The sequence below is a fragment of the Brienomyrus brachyistius genome, chromosome 5 (genome assembly GCF_023856365.1).
Source record: "Brienomyrus brachyistius isolate T26 chromosome 5, BBRACH_0.4, whole genome shotgun sequence".
Taxonomy (NCBI): domain Eukaryota; kingdom Metazoa; phylum Chordata; class Actinopteri; order Osteoglossiformes; family Mormyridae; genus Brienomyrus; species Brienomyrus brachyistius.
In genome coordinates, this window is record NC_064537.1 from 34328276 (window position 1) to 34348687 (window position 20412).

Below are 20412 nucleotides of genomic sequence, written 5' to 3' on the forward strand. Positions count from 1 at the left end.
TCTCACCGCCACAGCCCAGGTTCAATTCCCGGTCAGGGAACTCCAGGGGCGTCTGATTGGGATTCTTCTTTTTTTTTTTTTGTCTTTCCCTCCACTTCCCATTGTGACCCTTTTGGCTAGCTTCTGACTTTTGTGACCTAACCGATGTCCTCCCAGCATTCCCAGTGTAGTTGTGCCCTCAGCTTACTTCTCACTCTTCAGTTTTTCACTCCTGGCCACTAAAACGAGCAACAGGGCATTTTCAAGTCAGCTGCACGACAGCACAGACGTTCCACCTGCATGGGAGAACACAACGCATTCAGCACGCAGACAGGTCCTATGCGGCCTCTCACAAGAAGGCAGAACGAGTCACGCTGATGTTTTGTTGACGGCGGGACTCTACATGTTCACGTCTCGGAGGGTGATGGGCTTCTATGCCTCAAGAAGACAGCACCCAGCGTGGGGCTCCAACCCACGACTCTGAGATTAAGAGTCTCATGCTCTACCGACTGAGCTAGCCTGGCCAAGACACAGACGCGAGACCTCAGGACCGGCAACTTTCTGATCTGGTTCTTCTCTGAGAAATGCCTTCTGACTCTGAACCCCATAAAGCACAGCGGTGCTCTTGCTCTTGCTGTCTCCTTGCAAAGTCTCTGCTCCGGACAACCGCTAAGAGGCATCTACGTCGTGATCATTGAACATCAAAATCAAGGCGCTGTGCTCTTGCTCTCGCTGTCTCCTTGCAAGGTGTCTGCTCCGGACAACCGCTAAGAGGCATCTACGTCGTAATCGTTGAACATGAAAATCAAGCCGCTTGGTTGCATCTTTTCTTTGGCATAATTTTACTTCTCACATGCTGCTTGAATTATGAGCCAAATGTAGAACGAGTTAGACAGCGAAAACTCACACTTTGTGGAACGTCACGCATTGGCTCGGTGTCTGACACTAACTTGGTTTCTTGGTTTCAGTGGTGTGTAGGTTTTGAAACTTGGGCCAAAAGCTTAAAGCTGCCATGTTTCCACTCGGTTTCAAACCGAGGACCTTTCGCGTGTTAGGCGAACGTGATAACCACTACACTATGGAAACAACAGATGTACATTTCTTTCCTTAACCTAAGGAAATTTTATGTAGTCTGCCAATTGTCAGTGGCTCATCCTCTCACTGAATCAAATGAGAAATACCAGCAGCTGGCCTCTTTTGCAATGCCGTTATATCCAATGGCTAGCATTGGTTCTTTCTTCAGACGACTTTAATCAAGCACCTGGAAACTGACTTCACCACTATCAAATAACTTCCACAGAAGATTTAGAAACACAAAGAGCAACTGCTCTTTTCGTAGCCCAAGAATTCACAAGACCGGAAAACCGCTAAGAAACATCTACGTCGAGAAGATTGAGTATCAAAATCAAGGCGCTTGGTTGCGTCTTTTCTTTTGCATAATTTTATTTCTCACATGCTGTTTGGATTCTGAGCCAAATGTAGAACTATTCAGACAGTGAAAACAGACACTTTGTGGAACGTCACACATTGGGTCGGTGTGTGAGGATTAAGAGTGCTACAGAGCACTTTGGCGAAATGGGCCGTGAAGACAAAATGCCTAGCCAGGTCTGACCTGAAGGGGTACTTGTGAGTATTTCTGTATGACAGAGCGCAAAGCACTATTGTGGGGGGGTCCCTGGTGGTCTAGTGGTCAGGATTTGGCGCTGCCACGGCCCGGGTTCGATTCCCGGTCAGGGAACTCCAGGGGCGTCTGCTTGGGATTCTTTTTTTTTTTTTTTTGGCTTTCCCTCCACTTCCCATTGTGACCCTTTTGGCTAGCTTCTGACTTTTGTGACCTAACCGATGTCCTCCCAGCATTCCCAGTGTAGTTGTGCCCTCAGCTTACTTCTCACTCTTCAGTTTTTCACTCCTGGCCACTAAAACGAGCAACAGGGCATTTTCAAGTCAGCTGCACGACAGCACAGACGTTCCACCTGCATGGGAGAACACAGCGCATTCAGCACGCAGACAGGTCCTATGCGGCCTCTCACAAGAAGGCAGAACGAGTCACGCTGATGTTTTGTTGACGGCGGGACTCTTCATGTTCACGTCTCGGAGGGTGATGGGCTTCTATGCCTCAAGAAGACAGCACCCAGCGTGGGGCTCCAACCCACGACTCTGAGATTAAGAGTCTCATGCTCTACCGACTGAGCTAGCCAAGACACAGACGCGAGACCTCAGGACCGGCAACTTTCTGATCTGGTTCTTCTCTGAGAAATGCCTTCTGACTCTGAACCCCATAAAGCACAGCGGTGCTCTTGCTCTTGCTGTCTCCTTGCAAAGTCTCTGCTCCGGACAACCGCTAAGAGGCATCTACGTCGTGATCATTGAACATCAAAATCAAGGCGCTGTGCTCTTGCTCTCGCTGTCTCCTTGCAAGGTGTCTGCTCCGGACAACCGCTAAGAGGCATCTACGTCGTAATCGTTGAACATGAAAATCAAGCCGCTTGGTTGCATCTTTTCTTTGGCATAATTTTACTTCTCACATGCTGCTTGAATTATGAGCCAAATGTAGAACGAGTTAGACAGCGAAAACTCACACTTTGTGGAACGTCACGCATTGGCTCGGTGTCTGACACTAACTTGGTTTCTTGGTTTCAGTGGTGTGTAGGTTTTGAAACTTGAGCCAAAAGCTTAAAGCTGCCATGTTTCCACTCGGTTTCAAACCGAGGACCTTTCGCGTGTTAGGCGAACGTGATAACCACTACACTATGGAAACAACAGATGTACATTTCTTTCCTTAACCTAAGGAAATTTTATGTAGTCTGCCAATTGTCAGTGGCTCATCCTCTCACTGAATCAAATGAGAAATACCAGCAGCTGGCCTCTTTTGCAATGCCGTTATATCCAATGGCTAGCATTGGTTCTTTCTTCAGACGACTTTAATCAAGCACCTGGAAACTGACTTCACCACTATCAAATAACTTCCACAGAAGATTTAGAAACACAAAGAGCAACTGCTCTTTTCGTAGCCCAAGAATTCACAAGACCGGAAAACCGCTAAGAAACATCTACGTCAAGAAGATTGAATATCAAAATCAAGGCGCTTGATTGCGTCTTTTCTTTTGCATAATTTTATTTCTCACATGCTGTTTGGATTCTGAGCCAAATGTAGAACTATTCAGACAGTGAAAACAGACACTTTGTGGAACGTCACACATAGGGTCGGTGTGTGAGGAATAAGAGTGCTACAGAGCACTTTGGCGAAATGTGCCGTGAAGACAAAATGCCTAGCCAGGTCTGACCTGAAGGGGTACTTGTGAGTATTTCTGTATAACAGAGCGCAAAGCACTATTGTGGGGGGTCTAGTGGTCAGGATTTGGCGCTCTCACCGCCACGGCCTGGGTTCAATTCCCGGTCAGGGAACTCCAGGGGCGTCTGCTTGGGATTCTTTTTTTTTTTTTGTCTTTCCCTCCACTTCCCATTGTGACCCTTTTGGCTAGCTTCTGACTTTTGTGACCTAACCGATGTCCTCCCAGCATTCCCAGTGTAGTTGTGCCCTCAGCTTACTTCTCACTCTTCAGTTTTTCACTCCTGGCCACTAAAACGAGCAACAGGGCATTTTCAAGTCAGCTGCACGACAGCACAGACGTTCCACCTGCATGGGAGAACACAGCGCATTCAGCACGCAGACAGGTCCTATGCGGCCTCTCACAAGAAGGCAGAACGAGTCACGCTGATGTTTTGTTGACGGCGGGACTCTTCATGTTCACGTCTCGGAGGGTGATGGGCTTCTATGCCTCAAGAAGACAGCACCCAGCGTGGGGCTCCAACCCACGACTCTGAGATTAAGAGTCTCATGCTCTACCGACTGAGCTAGCCAAGACACAGACGCGAGACCTCAGGACCGGCAACTTTCTGATCTGGTTCTTCTCTGAGAAATGCCTTCTGACTCTGAACCCCATAAAGCACAGCGGTGCTCTTGCTCTTGCTGTCTCCTTGCAAAGTCTCTGCTCCGGACAACTGCTAAGAGGCATCTACGTCGTGATCATTGAACATCAAAATCAAGGCGCTGTGCTCTTGCTCTCGCTGTCTCCTTGCAAGGTGTCTGCTCCGGACAACCGCTAAGAGGCATCTACGTCGTAATCGTTGAACATGAAAATCAAGCCGCTTGGTTGCATCTTTTCTTTGGCATAATTTTACTTCTCACATGCTGCTTGAATTATGAGCCAAATGTAGAACGAGTTAGACAGCGAAAACTCACACTTTGTGGAACGTCACGCATTGGCTCGGTGTCTGACACTAACTTGGTTTCTTGGTTTCAGTGGTGTGTAGGTTTTGAAACTTGAGCCAAAAGCTTAAAGCTGCCATGTTTCCACTCGGTTTCAAACCGAGGACCTTTCGCGTGTTAGGCGAACGTGATAACCACTACACTATGGAAACAACAGATGTACATTTCTTTCCTTAACCTAAGGAAATTTTATGTAGTCTGCCAATTGTCAGTGGCTCATCCTCTCACTGAATCAAATGAGAAATACCAGCAGCTGGCCTCTTTTGCAATGCCGTTATATCCAATGGCTAGCATTGGTTCTTTCTTCAGACGACTTTAATCAAGCACCTGGAAACTGACTTCACCACTATCAAATAACTTCCACAGAAGATTTAGAAACACAAAGAGCAACTGCTCTTTTCGTAGCCCAAGAATTCACAAGACCGGAAAACCGCTAAGAAACATCTACGTCGAGAAGATTGAATATCAAAATCAAGGCGCTTGGTTGCGTCTTTTCTTTTGCATAATTTTATTTCTCACATGCTGTTTGGATTCTGAGCCAAATGTAGAACTATTCAGACAGTGAAAACAGACACTTTGTGGAACGTCACACATTGGGTCGGTGTGTGAGGAATAAGAGTGCTACAGAGCACTTTGGCGAAATGGGCCGTGAAGACAAAATGCCTAGCCAGGTCTGACCTGAAGGGGTACTTGTGAGTATTTCTGTATGACAGAGCGCAAAGCACTATTGTGGGGGGGTCCCTGGTGGTCTAGTGGTCAGGATTTGGCGCTGCCACGGCCCGGGTTCGATTCCCGGTCAGGGAACTTCAGGGGCGTCTGCTTGGGATTCTTTTTTTTTTTTTTCTTTTTTTCCCTCCACTTCCCATTGTGACCCTTTTGGCTAGCTTCTGACTTTTGTGACCTAACCGATGTCCTCACAGCATTCCCAGTGTAGTTGTGCCCTCAGCTTACTTCTCACTCTTCAGTTTTTCACTCCTGGCCACTAAAACGAGCAACAGGGCATTTTCAAGTCAGCTGCACGACAGCACAGACGTTCCACCTGCATGGGAGAACACAGCGCATTCAGCACGCAGACAGGTCCTATGCGGCCTCTCACAAGAAGGCAGAACGAGTCACGCTGATGTTTTGTTGACGGCGGGACTCTTCATGTTCACGTCTCGGAGGGTGATGGGCTTCTATGCCTCAAGAAGACAGCACCCAGCGTGGGGCTCCAACCCACGACTCTGAGATTAAGAGTCTCATGCTCTACCGACTGAGCTAGCCAAGACACAGACGCGAGACCTCAGGACCGGCAACTTTCTGATCTGGTTCTTCTCTGAGAAATGCCTTCTGACTCTGAACCCCATAAAGCACAGCGGTGCTCTTGCTCTTGCTGTCTCCTTGCAAAGTCTCTGCTCCGGACAACCGCTAAGAGGCATCTACGTCGTGATCATTGAACATCAAAATCAAGGCGCTGTGCTCTTGCTCTCGCTGTCTCCTTGCAAGGTGTCTGCTCCGGACAACCGCTAAGAGGCATCTACGTCGTAATCGTTGAACATGAAAATCAAGCCGCTTGGTTGCATCTTTTCTTTGGCATAATTTTACTTCTCACATGCTGCTTGAATTATGAGCCAAATGTAGAACGAGTTAGACAGCGAAAACTCACACTTTGTGGAACGTCACGCATTGGCTCGGTGTCTGACACTAACTTGGTTTCTTGGTTTCAGTGGTGTGTAGGTTTTGAAACTTGAGCCAAAAGCTTAAAGCTGCCATGTTTCCACTCGGTTTCAAACCGAGGACCTTTCGCGTGTTAGGCGAACGTGATAACCACTACACTATGGAAACAACAGATGTACATTTCTTTCCTTAACCTAAGGAAATTTTATGTAGTCTGCCAATTGTCAGTGGCTCATCCTCTCACTGAATCAAATGAGAAATACCAGCAGCTGGCCTCTTTTGCAATGCCGTTATATCCAATGGCTAGCATTGGTTCTTTCTTCAGACGACTTTAATCAAGCACCTGGAAACTGACTTCACCACTATCAAATAACTTCCACAGAAGATTTAGAAACACAAAGAGCAACTGCTCTTTTCGTAGCCCAAGAATTCACAAGACCGGAAAACCGCTAAGAAACATCTACGTCAAGAAGATTGAATATCAAAATCAAGGCGCTTGATTGCGTCTTTTCTTTTGCATAATTTTATTTCTCACATGCTGTTTGGATTCTGAGCCAAATGTAGAACTATTCAGACAGTGAAAACAGACACTTTGTGGAACGTCACACATAGGGTCGGTGTGTGAGGAATAAGAGTGCTACAGAGCACTTTGGCGAAATGTGCCGTGAAGACAAAATGCCTAGCCAGGTCTGACCTGAAGGGGTACTTGTGAGTATTTCTGTATAACAGAGCGCAAAGCACTATTGTGGGGGGTCTAGTGGTCAGGATTTGGCGCTCTCACCGCCACGGCCTGGGTTCAATTCCCGGTCAGGGAACTCCAGGGGCGTCTGCTTGGGATTCTTTTTTTTTTTTTGTCTTTCCCTCCACTTCCCATTGTGACCCTTTTGGCTAGCTTCTGACTTTTGTGACCTAACCGATGTCCTCCCAGCATTCCCAGTGTAGTTGTGCCCTCAGCTTACTTCTCACTCTTCAGTTTTTCACTCCTGGCCACTAAAACGAGCAACAGGGCATTTTCAAGTCAGCTGCACGACAGCACAGACGTTCCACCTGCATGGGAGAACACAGCGCATTCAGCACGCAGACAGGTCCTATGCGGCCTCTCACAAGAAGGCAGAACGAGTCACGCTGATGTTTTGTTGACGGCGGGACTCTTCATGTTCACGTCTCGGAGGGTGATGGGCTTCTATGCCTCAAGAAGACAGCACCCAGCGTGGGGCTCCAACCCACGACTCTGAGATTAAGAGTCTCATGCTCTACCGACTGAGCTAGCCAAGACACAGACGCGAGACCTCAGGACCGGCAACTTTCTGATCTGGTTCTTCTCTGAGAAATGCCTTCTGACTCTGAACCCCATAAAGCACAGCGGTGCTCTTGCTCTTGCTGTCTCCTTGCAAAGTCTCTGCTCCGGACAACTGCTAAGAGGCATCTACGTCGTGATCATTGAACATCAAAATCAAGGCGCTGTGCTCTTGCTCTCGCTGTTTCCTTGCAAGGTGTCTGCTCCGGACAACCGCTAAGAGGCATCTACGTCGTAATCGTTGAACATGAAAATCAAGCCGCTTGGTTGCATCTTTTCTTTGGCATAATTTTACTTCTCACATGCTGCTTGAATTATGAGCCAAATGTAGAACGAGTTAGACAGCGAAAACTCACACTTTGTGGAACGTCACGCATTGGCTCGGTGTCTGACACTAACTTGGTTTCTTGGTTTCAGTGGTGTGTAGGTTTTGAAACTTGGGCCAAAAGCTTAAAGCTGCCATGTTTCCACTCGGTTTCGAACCGAGGACCTTTCGCGTGTTAGGCGAACGTGATAACCACTACACTAGTGGTTGAAAGTTGAAAGTTCTTGAAAGTTCTCAAGATGGCGCTGGAGTGACGGCAGCCTTTCCAAGTAGCTCTGCAACACCGCACCTTTTCTTAACCTTTAACTTTTTTTAGACTAGGCTTTTAAACTTTATTTCACTTTCTCTAGTTAATTTACTTTTATCTCTTGGATATAGCGATACAGATGGATAATGCACTTTTTAAAACTTCTGGAACCAGCTCCTGCATCTATTTGAGAGCGGAGCTGCTGGCGCTAAGAACACAGGAACAGAGCGGCATGCGACACAACATTCCAGCTGAGATAAAGAGGAGCTACAGAGGCTGCAAGGCTGGAGCGAGGAAAGCGGATCACCGGAGGCGATTCAAACCATCAATCCCGACAGTGATAATGGGCAACGTGAACTCGCTACATAACAAAATGGATGAACTGTGTGCTTTGAACAACCACCGACTATATCGTGAGTGCAGTTTGTTTATCTTCACGGAGACGTGGCTAACCGAGCTAACGCCACAGGCTAACGTAGACCTATGCGGTTTCACATTCGTGAGATCCGATAGGGACACGCAGGCCAGCGGAAAAAGCAGAGGTGGGGGACTCATTGTCTACATTAACAACAGATACTGCAACCCTGGACATGTCTCCGTTAAAGTTTCGGTATGCCGTCCGGACCTGGAGCTGCTAGCCGTTAGCTTGCGGCCATATTATTTACCTCGGGAGTTTAGTCATGTGATCTGTGTGTGTGTTTACATCCCTCCGAGGGCCGACGCAGCAGCTGCCTGCGAGAAAATACACACAGTTACAGCAAGACTGCAGACACAAAACCCAGAGGCTTTCATTATTATATCTGGAGACTTTAATCATGCCACACTGGACTCTACTCTGGCTGCTTTTCACCAGTTTGTGGATTGCCCCACAAGGAGCAACAGGACAATTGACTTACTGTATGCAAATGTGAGAGACGCATACAGAGCCACCCCCCTCCCCCCGTTAGGGAAGTCAGACCACAACCTGGTTTACCTACAGCCACAATACACACCCCTCGTCCAAAGGCAGCCTGTCACAACACGCTCCATCAGGAGATGGACTCCAGAAAAGGAGGACGCTCTGAGAGACTGCTACGACACCACAGACTGGGATGTGCTTCTGAGCCCACATGGTGAGGACATAGAGGGGGCGACACACTGTCTGACAGACTACCTCAACTTTTGTGTGGACACGGTTGCCCCTGCTAAGACGGTACGGTGTTATCCTAATAATAAACCGTGGGTAACACAGGAAGTCAAAGCTGTCCTCAACATGAAGAAGAAGGCTTTCAGAAGCAAAGTGAAGGAGGAGATGAAAGCAGCACAGCGGGAGGTGAAACGCTGCCTGAGGGAAGCAAAGGACACCTACAGGAGGAAGGTGGAGCAGAAGTTGGAGAGGAACAATATGAGGGAGGTCTGGAATGGTGTGAAAACCATTACAGGCTATAACATCAAGAACAGCTTAGTGGGGGGGACTGTGGAGAAGGCAAACGAATTTAACAACTTCTTCAATAGGTTTGACCAGCCCACAACCCCCCCACCCTCATCTTTACTACAGAGCCCTCTCACCACTTTCCTACCTCCCTCACTTCCCCCCCTTCTGGACACTATGACACCCTCCTCCTACAACCCCTCTCTCAACAGCAGGACATCTTCCCCCCCCCCCTTCCAATCATCTCCCAGTATTACAGTGGATCAGGTCAGGAAACAATTGAGGAAGCTTTGCCCCAGAAAGGCAGCAGGCCCAGACAAGGTGTGTCCTAGGATGCTAAAGGCATGTGCTGCTGAACTTGGGGAGCCGCTACAACGAGTATTCAATCTCAGTCTGCAACTGGGGAGAGTGCCCGCCCTATGGAAGACATCCTGCATTGTACCAGTCCCCAAAAGGAACCGGCCCAATGAGTTGAATGACTTCTGACCGGTGGCACTGACGTCACATCTTATGAAGACTCTAGAGCGGCTCTTCCTTAACCTCCTACGACCACAGGTACAACATGCCCAGGACCCACTACAGTTCGCATACAAGGCGGATGTCGGCGTGGAGGATGCCATCCTGTACCTCCTACATAGAGCCCACTCACACCTGGACGGGGGGAAAGGCACGGTCAGGATCCTGTTTCTTGACTTCTCTAGTGCCTTTAATACCATCCGGCCCTGTATGCTCCAGGAAAAACTGAACAGGATGCAGGTGGACCCCTGCTTGATAGCTTGGATCTCCAACTATCTCACTGACAGACCACAGTACGTCAGGCTGAAGGACATCATGTCTGACACTGTGGTCAGCAGCACAGGAGCACCACAGGGAACTGTGCTGTCCCCTCTTCTTTTCACCCTGTACACCTCTGACTTCTACTATAATTCTGAATTATGCCACATTCAGAAGTTTGCAGACGACACAGCCATCATGGGGTGTATCTGGGAGGATCAGGAAGAGGAGTACCGAAGTCTGGTGAGGAATTTCGTTACATGGAGTCACACAAACCACCTGCAACTCAACACCTCAAAGACCAAGGAACTGGTTGTGGACTTCGGGAGGTCCAGAGAAGGTCCACTGCCGGTTCAGATAGAGGGGGAGGAGGTGGAGGTGGTCAACAAATACAAGTATCTCGGGCTGTGGGTGGACAACAAACTGGACTGGTCATGCAACACAGAGCACCTGTATAAAAAAGCCCAAAGCCGACTGTACTTCCTCAGGAGACTGAGGTCTTTTAACATCTGCAGGAAGCTCCTGAGGATGTTTTACCAGTCAGTGGTTGCTGGAGTACTTTTCTATGCTGTGGTGTGTTGGGGGAGCAGCACAGCAAAGAAGGACTCATCCAGGCTGGAAAAACTGATCAGGAAGGCTAGCTCTGTGGTCGGCATGAAGCTGGACACTATGGCGATAGTGGCAGAGAAAAGGACACTAAAAAAATTGCTGGACATTATGGACAATGCTGGGCATCCTCTGCACACGGCCATAAACAACCAGAGGAGTCTGTTCAGTGACAGGTTGCTTCTCCCAAAGACAAGAACCAACAGACTTAAAAACTCCTTTGTCCCATACGCCATCAAGCTGTTTAACTCCTCTCTGGAGGGGAGAGGGAGGGGAAACAGGTGGACAAAGGAGGGGGGGACAACTAAGCTGTAGTGCCTCTTCACTTCACTGTGCAATACTCTTGTGCAATACTTTTGGTTTTTAGTTCAATACTGGAAATGTGCAATACTTTTGGTTTTTTGGTTCAATACTGGGAATGTGCAATTCCCTTGTATTCTCTTATTCCTATTTATTCTATTTATCCCTTTGTATTTTATTTTTCTTGTATCTATATATGTATATATATGTATATATATAACATTTGCTCACGTTGTTATTTTTATTTTTTGTAACTTCTGTCGGTGCTGTGCTCTTGGAATCCGAATTTCCCAGAGGAATCTACCCGAGGGATTAATAAAGTTTTCTATCTATCTATCTATCTATCTATACTATGGAAACAACAGACGTACATTTCTTTCCTTAACCTAAGGAAATTTTATGTAGTCTGCCAATTGTCAGTGGCTCATCCTCTCACTGAATCAAATGAGAAATACCAGCAGCTGGCCTCTTTTGCAATGTCGTTATATCCAATGGCTAGCATTGGTTCTTTCTTCAGACGACTTTAATCAAGCACCTGGATACTGACTTCACCACTATCAAATAACTTCCACAGAAGATTTAGAAACACAAAGAGCAACTGCTCTTTTCGTAGCCCAAGAATTCACAAGACCGGAAAACCGCTAAGAAGCATCTACGTCGAGAAGATTGAATATCAAAATCAAGGCGCTTGGTTGCGTCTTTTCTTTTGCATAATTTTATTTCTCACATGCTGTTTGGATTCTGAGCCAAATGTAGAACTATTCAGACAGTGAAAACAGACACTTTGTGGAACGTCACACATTGGGTCGGTGTGTGAGGAATAAGAGTGCTACAGAGCACTTTGGCGAAATGGGCCGTGAAGACAAAATGCCTAGCCAGGTCTGACCTGAAGGGGTACTTGTGAGTATTTCTGTATGACAGAGCGCAAAGCACTATTGTGGGGGGGGTCCCTGGTGGTCTAGTGGTCAGGATTTGGCGCTCTCACCGCCACGGCCCGGGTTCAATTCCCGGTCAGGGAACTCCAGGGGCGTCTGCTTGGGATTCTTTTTTTTTTTTTTTGTCTTTCCCTCCACTTCCCATTGTGACCCTTTTGGCTAGCTTCTGACTTTTGTGACCTAACCGATGTCCTCCCAGCATTCCCAGTGTAGTTGTGCCCTCAGCTTACTTCTCACTCTTCAGTTTTTCACTCCTGGCCACTAAAACGAGCAACAGGGCATTTTCAAGTCAGCTGCACGACAGCACAGACGTTCCACCTGCATGGGAGAACACAGCGCATTCAGCACGCAGACAGGTCCTATGCGGCCTCTCACAAGAAGGCAGAACGAGTCACGCTGATGTTTTGTTGACGGCGGGACTCTTCATGTTCACGTCTCGGAGGGTGATGGGCTTCTATGCCTCAAGAAGACAGCACCCAGCATGGGGCTCCAACCCACGACTCTGAGATTAAGAGTCTCATGCTCTACCGACTGAGCTAGCCGGGCCAAGACACAGACGCGAGACCTCAGGACCGGCAACTTTCTGATCTGGTTCTTCTCTGAGAAATGCCTTCTGACTCTGAACCCCATAAAGCACAGCGGTGCTCTTGCTCTTGCTGTCTCCTTGCAAAGTCTCTGCTCCGGAGAACCGCTAAGAGGCATCTACGTCGTGATCATTGAACATCAAAATCAAGGCGCTGTGCTCTTGCTCTCGCTGTCTCCTTGCAACGTCTCTGCTCCGGACAACCGCTAAGAGGCATCTACGTCGTAATCGTTGAACATGAAAATCAAGCCGCTTGGTTGCATCTTTTCTTTGGCATAATTTTACTTCTCACATGCTGCTTGAATTATGAGCCAAATGTAGAACGAGTTAGACAGCGAAAACTCACACTTTGTGGAACGTCACGCATTGGCTCGGTGTCTGACACTAACTTGGTTTCTTGGTTTCAGTGGTGTGTAGGTTTTGAAACTTGGGCCAAAAGCTTAAAGCTGCCATGTTTCCACTCGGTTTCGAACCGAGGACTTTTCGCGTGTTAGGCGAACGTGATAACCACTACACTATGGAAACAACAGACGTACATTTCTTTCCTTAACCTAAGGAAATTTTATGTAGTCTGCCAATTGTCAGTGGCTCATCTTCTCACTGAATCAAATGAGAAATACCAGCAGCTGGCCTCTTTTGCAATGTCGTTATATCCAATGGCTAGCATTGGTTCTTTCTTCAGACGACATTAATCAAGCACCTGGATACTGACTTCACCACTATCAAATAACTTCCACAGAAGATTTAGAAACACAAAGAGCAACTGCTCTTTTCGTAGCCCAAGAATTCTCAAGACCAGAAAACCGCTAAGAAGCATCTACGTCGAGAAGATTGAATATCAAAATCAAGGCGCTTGGTTGCGTCTTTTCTTTTGCATAATTTTATTTCTCACATGCTGTTTGGATTCTGAGCCAAATGTAGAACTATTCAGACAGTGAAAACAGACACTTTGTGGAACGTCACACATTGGGTCGGTGTGTGAGGAATAAGAGTGCTACAGAGCACTTTGGCGAAATGGGCCGTGAAGACAAAATGCCTAGCCAGGTCTGACCTGAAGGGGTACTTGTGAGTATTTCTGTATGACAGAGCGCAAAGCACTATTGTGGGGAGGGTCCCTGGTGGTCTAGTGGTCAGGATTTGGCGCTCTCACCGCCACGGCCCGGGTTCAATTCCCGGTCAGGGAACTCCAGGGGCGTCTGCTTGGGATTCTTTTTTTTTTTTTTTTGTCTTTCCCTCCACTTCCCATTGTGACCCTTTTGGCTAGCTTCTGACTTTTGTGACCTAACCGATGTCCTCCCAGCATTCCCAGTGTAGTTGTGCCCTCAGCTTACTTCTCACTCTTCAGTTTTTCACTCCTGGCCACTAAAACGAGCAACAGGGCATTTTCAAGTCAGCTGCATGACAGCACAGACGTTCCACCTGCATGGGAGAACACAGCGCATTCAGCACGCAGACAGGTCCTATGCGGCCTCTCACAAGAAGGCAGAACGAGTCACGCTGATGTTTTGTTGACGGCGGGACTCTTCATGTTCACGTCTCGGAGGGTGATGGGCTTCTATGCCTCAAGAAGACAGCACCCAGCGTGGGGCTCCAACCCACGACTCTGAGATTAAGAGTCTCATGCTCTACCGACTGAGCTAGCCGGGCCAAGACACAGACGCGAGACCTCAGGACCGGCAACTTTCTGATCTGGTTCTTCTCTGAGAAATGCCTTCTGACTCTGAACCCCATAAAGCACAGCGGTGCTCTTGCTCTTGCTGTCTCCTTGCAAAGTCTCTGCTCCGGACAACCGCTAAGAGGCATCTACGTCGTGATCATTGAACATCAAAATCAAGGCGCTGTGCTCTTGCTCTCGCTGTCTCCTTGCAAGGTCTCTGCTCCGGACAACCGCTAAGAGGCATCTACGTCGTAATCGTTGAACATGAAAATCAAGCCGCTTGGTTGCATCTTTTCTTTGGCATAATTTTACTTCTCACATGCTGCTTGAATTATGAGCCAAATGTAGAACGAGTTAGACAGCGAAAACTCACACTTTGTGGAACGTCACGCATTGGCTCGGTGTCTGACACTAACTTGGTTTCTTGGTTTCAGTGGTGTGTAGGTTTTGAAACTTGGGCCAAAAGCTTAAAGCTGCCATGTTTCCACTCGGTTTCGAACCGAGGACCTTTCGCGTGTTAGGCGAACGTGATAACCACTACACTATGGAAACAACAGACGTACATTTCTTTCCTTAACCTAAGGAAATTTTATGTAGTCTGCCAATTGTCAGTGGCTCATCCTCTCACTGAATCAAATGAGAAATACCAGCAGCTGGCCTCTTTTGCAATGTCGTTATATCCAATGGCTAGCATTGGTTCTTTCTTCAGACGACTTTAATCAAGCACCTGGATACTGACTTCACCACTATCAAATAACTTCCACAGAAGATTTAGAAACACAAAGAGCAACTGCTCTTTTCGTAGCCCAAGAATTCACAAGACCGGAAATCCGCTAAGAAGCATCTACGTCGAGAAGATTGAATATCAAAATCAAGGCGCTTGGTTGCGTCTTTTCTTTTGCATAATTTTATTTCTCACATGCTGTTTGGATTCTGAGCCAAATGTAGAACTATTCAGACAGTGAAAACAGACACTTTGTGGAACGTCACACATTGGGTCGGTGTGTGAGGAATAAGAGTGCTACAGAGCACTTTGGCGAAATGGGCCGTGAAGACAAAATGCCTAGCCAGGTCTGACCTGAAGGGGTACTTGTGAGTATTTCTGTATGACAGAGCGCAAAGCACTATTGTGGGGGGGGTCCCTGGTGGTCTAGTGGTCAGGATTTGGCACTCTCACCGCCACGGCCCGGGTTCGATTCCCGGTCAGGGAACTCCAGGGGCGTCTGCTTGGGATTCTTTTTTTTTTTTTTTTGGCTTTCCCTCCACTTCCCATTGTGACCCTTTTGGCTAGCTTCTGACTTTTGTGACCTAACCGATGTCCTCCCAGCATTCCCAGTGTAGTTGTGCCCTCAGCTTACTTCTCACTCTTCAGTTTTTCACTCCTGGCCACTAAAACGAGCAACAGGGCATTTTCAAGTCAGCTGCACGACAGCACAGACGTTCCACCTGCATGGGAGAACACAGCGCATTCAGCACGCAGACAGGTCCTATGCGGCCTCTCACAAGAAGGCAGAACGAGTCACGCTGATGTTTTGTTGACGGCGGGACTCTTCATGTTCACGTCTCGGAGGGTGATGGGCTTCTATGCCTCAAGAAGACAGCACCCAGCGTGGGGCTCCAACCCACGACTCTGAGATTAAGAGTCTCATGCTCTACCGACTGAGCTAGCCGGGCCAAGACACAGACGCGAGACCTCAGGACCGGCAACTTTCTGATCTGGTTCTTCTCTGAGAAATGCCTTCTGACTCTGAACCCCATAAAGCACAGCGGTGCTCTTGCTCTTGCTGTCTCCTTGCAAAGTCTCTGCTCCGGACAACCGCTAAGAGGCATCTACGTCGTGATCATTGAACATCAAAATCAAGGCGCTGTGCTCTTGCTCTCGCTGTCTCCTTGCAAGGTCTCTGCTCCGGACAACCGCTAAGAGGCATCTACGTCGTAATCGTTGAACATGAAAATCAAGCCGCTTGGTTGCATCTTTTCTTTGGCATAATTTTACTTCTCACATGCTGCTTGAATTATGAGCCAAATGTAGAACGAGTTAGACAGCGAAAACTCACACTTTGTGGAACGTCACGCATTGGCTCGGTGTCTGACACTAACTTGGTTTCTTGGTTTCAGTGGTGTGTAGGTTTTGAAACTTGGGCCAAAAGCTTAAAGCTGCCATGTTTCCACTCGGTTTCGAACCGAGGACCTTTCACGTGTTAGGCGAACGTGATAACCACTACACTATGGAAACAACAGACGTACATTTCTTTCCTTAACCTAAGGAAATTTTATGTAGTCTGCCAATTGTCAGTGGCTCATCCTCTCACTGAATCAAATGAGAAATACCAGCAGCTGGCCTCTTTTGCAATGTCGTTATATTCAATGGCTAGCATTGGTTCTTTCTTCAGACGACTTTAATCAAGCACCTGGATACTGACTTCACCACTATCAAATAACTTCCACAGAAAATTTAGAAACACAAAGAGCAACTGCTCTTTTCGTAGCCCAAGAATTCACAAGACCGGAAAACCGCTAAGAAGCATCTACGTCGAGAAGATTGAATATCAAAATCAAGGCGCTTGGTTGCGTCTTTTCTTTTGCATAATTTTATTTCTCACATGCTGTTTGGATTCTGAGCCAAATGTAGAACTATTCAGACAGTGAAAACAGACACTTTGTGGAACGTCACACATTGGGTCGGTGTGTGAGGAATAAGAGTGCTACAGAGCACTTTGGCGAAATGGGCCGTGAAGACAAAATGCCTAGCCAGGTCTGACCTGAAGGGGTACTTGTGAGTATTTCTGTATGACAGAGCGCAAAGCACTATTGTGGGGGGGTCCCTGGTGGTCTAGTGGTCAGGATTTGGCGCTCTCACCGCCACGGCCCGGGTTCAATTCCCGGTCAGGGAACTCCAGGGGCGTCTGCTTGGGATTCTTTTTTTTTTTTTTGTCTTTCCCCCCACTTCCCATTGTGACCCTTTTGGCTATCTTCTGACTTTTGTGACCTAACCGATGTCCTCCCAGCATTCCCAGTGTAGTTGTGCCCTCAGCTTACTTCTCACTCTTCAGTTTTTCACTCCTGGCCACTAAAACGAGCAACAGGGCATTTTCAAGTCAGCTGCACGACAGCACAGACGTTCCACCTGCATGGGAGAACACAGCGCATTCAGCACGCAGACAGGTCCTATGCGGCCTCTCACAAGAAGGCAGAACGAGTCACGCTGATGTTTTGTTGACGGCGGGACTCTTCATGTTCACGTCTCGTAGGGTGATGGGCTTCTATGCCTCAAGAAGACAGCACCCAGCGTGGGGCTCCAACCCACGACTCTGAGATTAAGAGTCTCATGCTCTACCGACTGAGCTAGCCAGGCCAAGACACAGACGCGAGACCTCAGGACCGGCAACTTTCTGATCTGGTTCTTCTCTGAGAAATGCCTTCTGACTCTGAACCCCATAAAGCACAGCGGTGCTCTTGCTCTCGCCGTCTCCTTGCAAGGTCTATGCTCCGGACAACTGCTAAGAGGCATCTACGTCGTAATCGTTGAACATCAAAATCAAGGCGCTGTGCTCTTGCTCTCGCTGTCTCCTTGCAAGGTCTCTGCTCCGGACAACCGCTAAGAGGCATCAGAGAGAGGATGAATGCCGGATCCATCAAATTGACAGGTCGGGTCAAAAGGTCACTTGTGGGCGGGGCTTGTGTAGGCGGGGTTGTGGTGGTACGATGTGACGTCACGGGAGTTGTATTTATTAATTATTTATTTCATTATTTATTTATTAAATGATTTATTATTTATTTTTAATTATTATTTTAAATTATTATTTATTATTATTATAAATTATTTTTAATGATTTATTTAATTATTATTTTATTTAAAAATTATAATGAGGAGAGTGTTATATTGAGGAGAGTGCTTATGAGTGTGTGTGTTATTTTAATAAGTTATTATTTTGTCGGGCACAGCCGGGGCCGAGCGGGGGTGGGTTACCTGATGGAGCGTGAGCGTACGGCGTGTCTGGTGTTACGGTACCGCGGTAAGGTCCCGGGCTTTGGAGAATCAGCAAAGGCCTTAGAACCCTGTGTCTGGTGCGGTACTGCGCTAAGGTCCCCGCGGGCTCGGCTCGGAGAGAGCGATGCCGGGGAGCTGAGAGCCGTGCCGCGGCGCGAGTCTGATGCCGGCGAGCTGAGAGCCGTGCCGCTGCGCGAGTCTGTGACAAACTCTGAGAGACTGAGACTCTGGGAGAAAATGATAAAGTTGGAGCGAAGAATGAGAGGAGGAGGAGGTGGAGGGTCTGTCGTCCAATAAAAACGCTTGGCGGTAGTTTTGACAATGTATGTGTGTTTCTTCCTCACGCAGGCGTTTGTATTACATCAGCGTATGGTGCCACACTTTTGAAGGCCGTCTCTATCGACTTGGGCCATACATGCACCCCCAGTAAAATCAGTTTGAAGCTTTGTTCCCCGTATATGACCTCGCACAAGTACAGATATGAGTGCACCTGGTTAATTACAATTAAATAATCTAGTAAAGACACGCAAGCGTATTACAGCAGCGTATGGGGCCATACTTTTGAAGGTCGTCTCTAACGTCTCGGGCCATACATCAAGTTGGACACCTCGACTCCCAGTGCTTAACAGAAAAACGATATGACTGCACCTGGTGAGACCCTCGGCGAGCGGGGAGGGGGGCCTTTTCCTCCTAGGGTAGAGGTGCCAGGCCTTATCACCCGTACCACGCCCCCACCAGCGGGGAATATATGGAGCTTTGCGATGTATGGTGAACACTAATTCTTAAAAAAATACAGACATGTCCAGCACTACCGAAATGAAAGATTCAGCCTCACCTTCTAAGACTCAGCAGGAGCAGGAGACCGTTATGCAGCCTCCGGGGGCTCCTAGGATGATTGATACGGCAAGTAGACGGGTACCTATGATGCGCCCGTCGGAAGACCCGAGAGCTACCTGGGAGCTGCCCAACGGGGATAAACTGGTCTGCCTCTTTGACAACGCTGCGGAGGATCTGCGCGTCTTTCAGGTCATCGGAGACGGCCCAGACCCCACGAAAGACGACCCTTATCAGGTGTTTTTTTCTGAAACGGAATGGGGAAACTTGAAGACTATCGTTGCTCCGTTGATGGAGGAGACCCCCGACCCCGACATTCAGGTGGACAAGGGAAGAATGGAGATGTACTATAGAGATGCTCGTAAACAACGTAGCACCTTTATGAAGTGGGACGCGACCGGGGAGCTGGACAAGAGAATGCTGAATATATGGCAGCGGCCTAAATGCGACTGTTTTGGGCTGCTGATACCGTTTGTGATTTGGATGCGGGTGATTAAAGAAAAGTCCGGTTACTTCCAAGCGATGTTTAAGGAGAGTCGGGGGCGTAAGGAGATGCAAGAGTTGAAAAAACCTACGCCGTAAGGATCACCCCCACCCCCTCTCCCCCTCACCCACCGTCGCTATATAAAGTGGACTCCGTTACAACCCCTTTCACAAACATCAACAACATCATGGCAGCATCAGCAAATTATAGCAACAGTGTGTTCTCCGACGACGAAAGCGGGGACAATGAGGCTACAACTGCAACACAGGCCTCTGATCCTGGGGAACTCCCACCAACACCAGCCTCTGACGCCGGGGAGCTCTCCCCGTCCCCTCCATCAACACCGGCCTCTGATCCTGGAGAGGACTCTCCGGCGCCTGAGATCTGCACGCTTCTCTCCAGACCGGCTCTCTGCCGTGGGATGCTGACTTGTATTAAGGCTATGATAGTGGGCCTTTTAGCCTCAGTCATCAGGAAACATCAAGAGAGAAACTGCTACGGTTGTGAAGTGCGGCACCCCAGTCAGAGACAACACCCTTGTTTGTTTCCCCCAGGTAGAAATTACTTTTACATACACTTTGACTCTGTGTTGCGTGACCTCTGGACCGACCGGCTGACACCCGCCTTGACCCACGTTCTGTCGACCCTGGGCATCGGAGCGGCCGTCGGCAGGTTGGAGGGGGCAGTGGAAGCTATCCTGTACGATCTGCATGAGGCCCGCGACGGCATGCTGGAAATCAGTCGACTGGAACAAGATCTGTTTGAACAGAACCCCTCCCTTAAGCAGCTCCTGGAAGAAGAATTTCTGACTCGTTGGGAGGCCTGAGAGTAAAACAAAAGCATCTTGTGATGGGGAACGGTATCGGGAGACTCTTACGACGGTTTATGTTAAATGTTTTTTTAGAAAAAGTTAGTCCGCTGTTGATGCATGCTATTGATAAAAACAAGAAAAGCGATTGTGGGGATGATCATGCTTGTTGCTGCTTTCATAGAGTGTTATTTGAGATTGCTCAAGTCGGAGAAAATTATCAGCGGGGGATGGATTTACTTACTCAGCTGATGG

General features: G+C 48.1%; 11 non-coding genes across 11 annotated transcripts; 3 read left to right on the forward strand and 8 right to left on the reverse strand.

The window, feature by feature from the left end:
* Positions 1 to 992: 992 nt before the first annotated feature.
* On the reverse strand, positions 993 to 1065 carry trnav-aac (transfer RNA valine (anticodon AAC)). The gene has a single exon. It is a non-coding gene; the product is annotated as a tRNA-Val (tRNA).
* Positions 1066 to 2664: 1599 nt separating this feature from the next.
* trnav-aac (transfer RNA valine (anticodon AAC)) lies at positions 2665 to 2737 on the reverse strand. The gene has a single exon. It is a non-coding gene; the product is annotated as a tRNA-Val (tRNA).
* A 1591-nt stretch (positions 2738 to 4328) lies between these two features.
* Positions 4329 to 4401, reverse strand: trnav-aac (transfer RNA valine (anticodon AAC)). The gene has a single exon. It is a non-coding gene; the product is annotated as a tRNA-Val (tRNA).
* A 1599-nt stretch (positions 4402 to 6000) lies between these two features.
* trnav-aac (transfer RNA valine (anticodon AAC)) lies at positions 6001 to 6073 on the reverse strand. Its single transcript has one exon. It is a non-coding gene; the product is annotated as a tRNA-Val (tRNA).
* A 1591-nt stretch (positions 6074 to 7664) lies between these two features.
* On the reverse strand, positions 7665 to 7742 carry trnav-aac (transfer RNA valine (anticodon AAC)). Its single transcript has one exon. It is a non-coding gene; the product is annotated as a tRNA-Val (tRNA).
* Positions 7743 to 11812: 4070 nt separating this feature from the next.
* Positions 11813 to 11884, forward strand: trnae-cuc (transfer RNA glutamic acid (anticodon CUC)). Its single transcript has one exon. It is a non-coding gene; the product is annotated as a tRNA-Glu (tRNA).
* Positions 11885 to 12835: 951 nt separating this feature from the next.
* Positions 12836 to 12908, reverse strand: trnav-aac (transfer RNA valine (anticodon AAC)). Its single transcript has one exon. It is a non-coding gene; the product is annotated as a tRNA-Val (tRNA).
* A 587-nt stretch (positions 12909 to 13495) lies between these two features.
* trnae-cuc (transfer RNA glutamic acid (anticodon CUC)) lies at positions 13496 to 13567 on the forward strand. Its single transcript has one exon. It is a non-coding gene; the product is annotated as a tRNA-Glu (tRNA).
* Positions 13568 to 14519: 952 nt separating this feature from the next.
* trnav-aac (transfer RNA valine (anticodon AAC)) lies at positions 14520 to 14592 on the reverse strand. The gene has a single exon. It is a non-coding gene; the product is annotated as a tRNA-Val (tRNA).
* Positions 14593 to 16203: 1611 nt separating this feature from the next.
* trnav-aac (transfer RNA valine (anticodon AAC)) lies at positions 16204 to 16276 on the reverse strand. The gene has a single exon. It is a non-coding gene; the product is annotated as a tRNA-Val (tRNA).
* Positions 16277 to 16862: 586 nt separating this feature from the next.
* Positions 16863 to 16934, forward strand: trnae-cuc (transfer RNA glutamic acid (anticodon CUC)). The gene has a single exon. It is a non-coding gene; the product is annotated as a tRNA-Glu (tRNA).
* The last annotated feature ends 3478 nt before the right edge of the window (positions 16935 to 20412 follow it).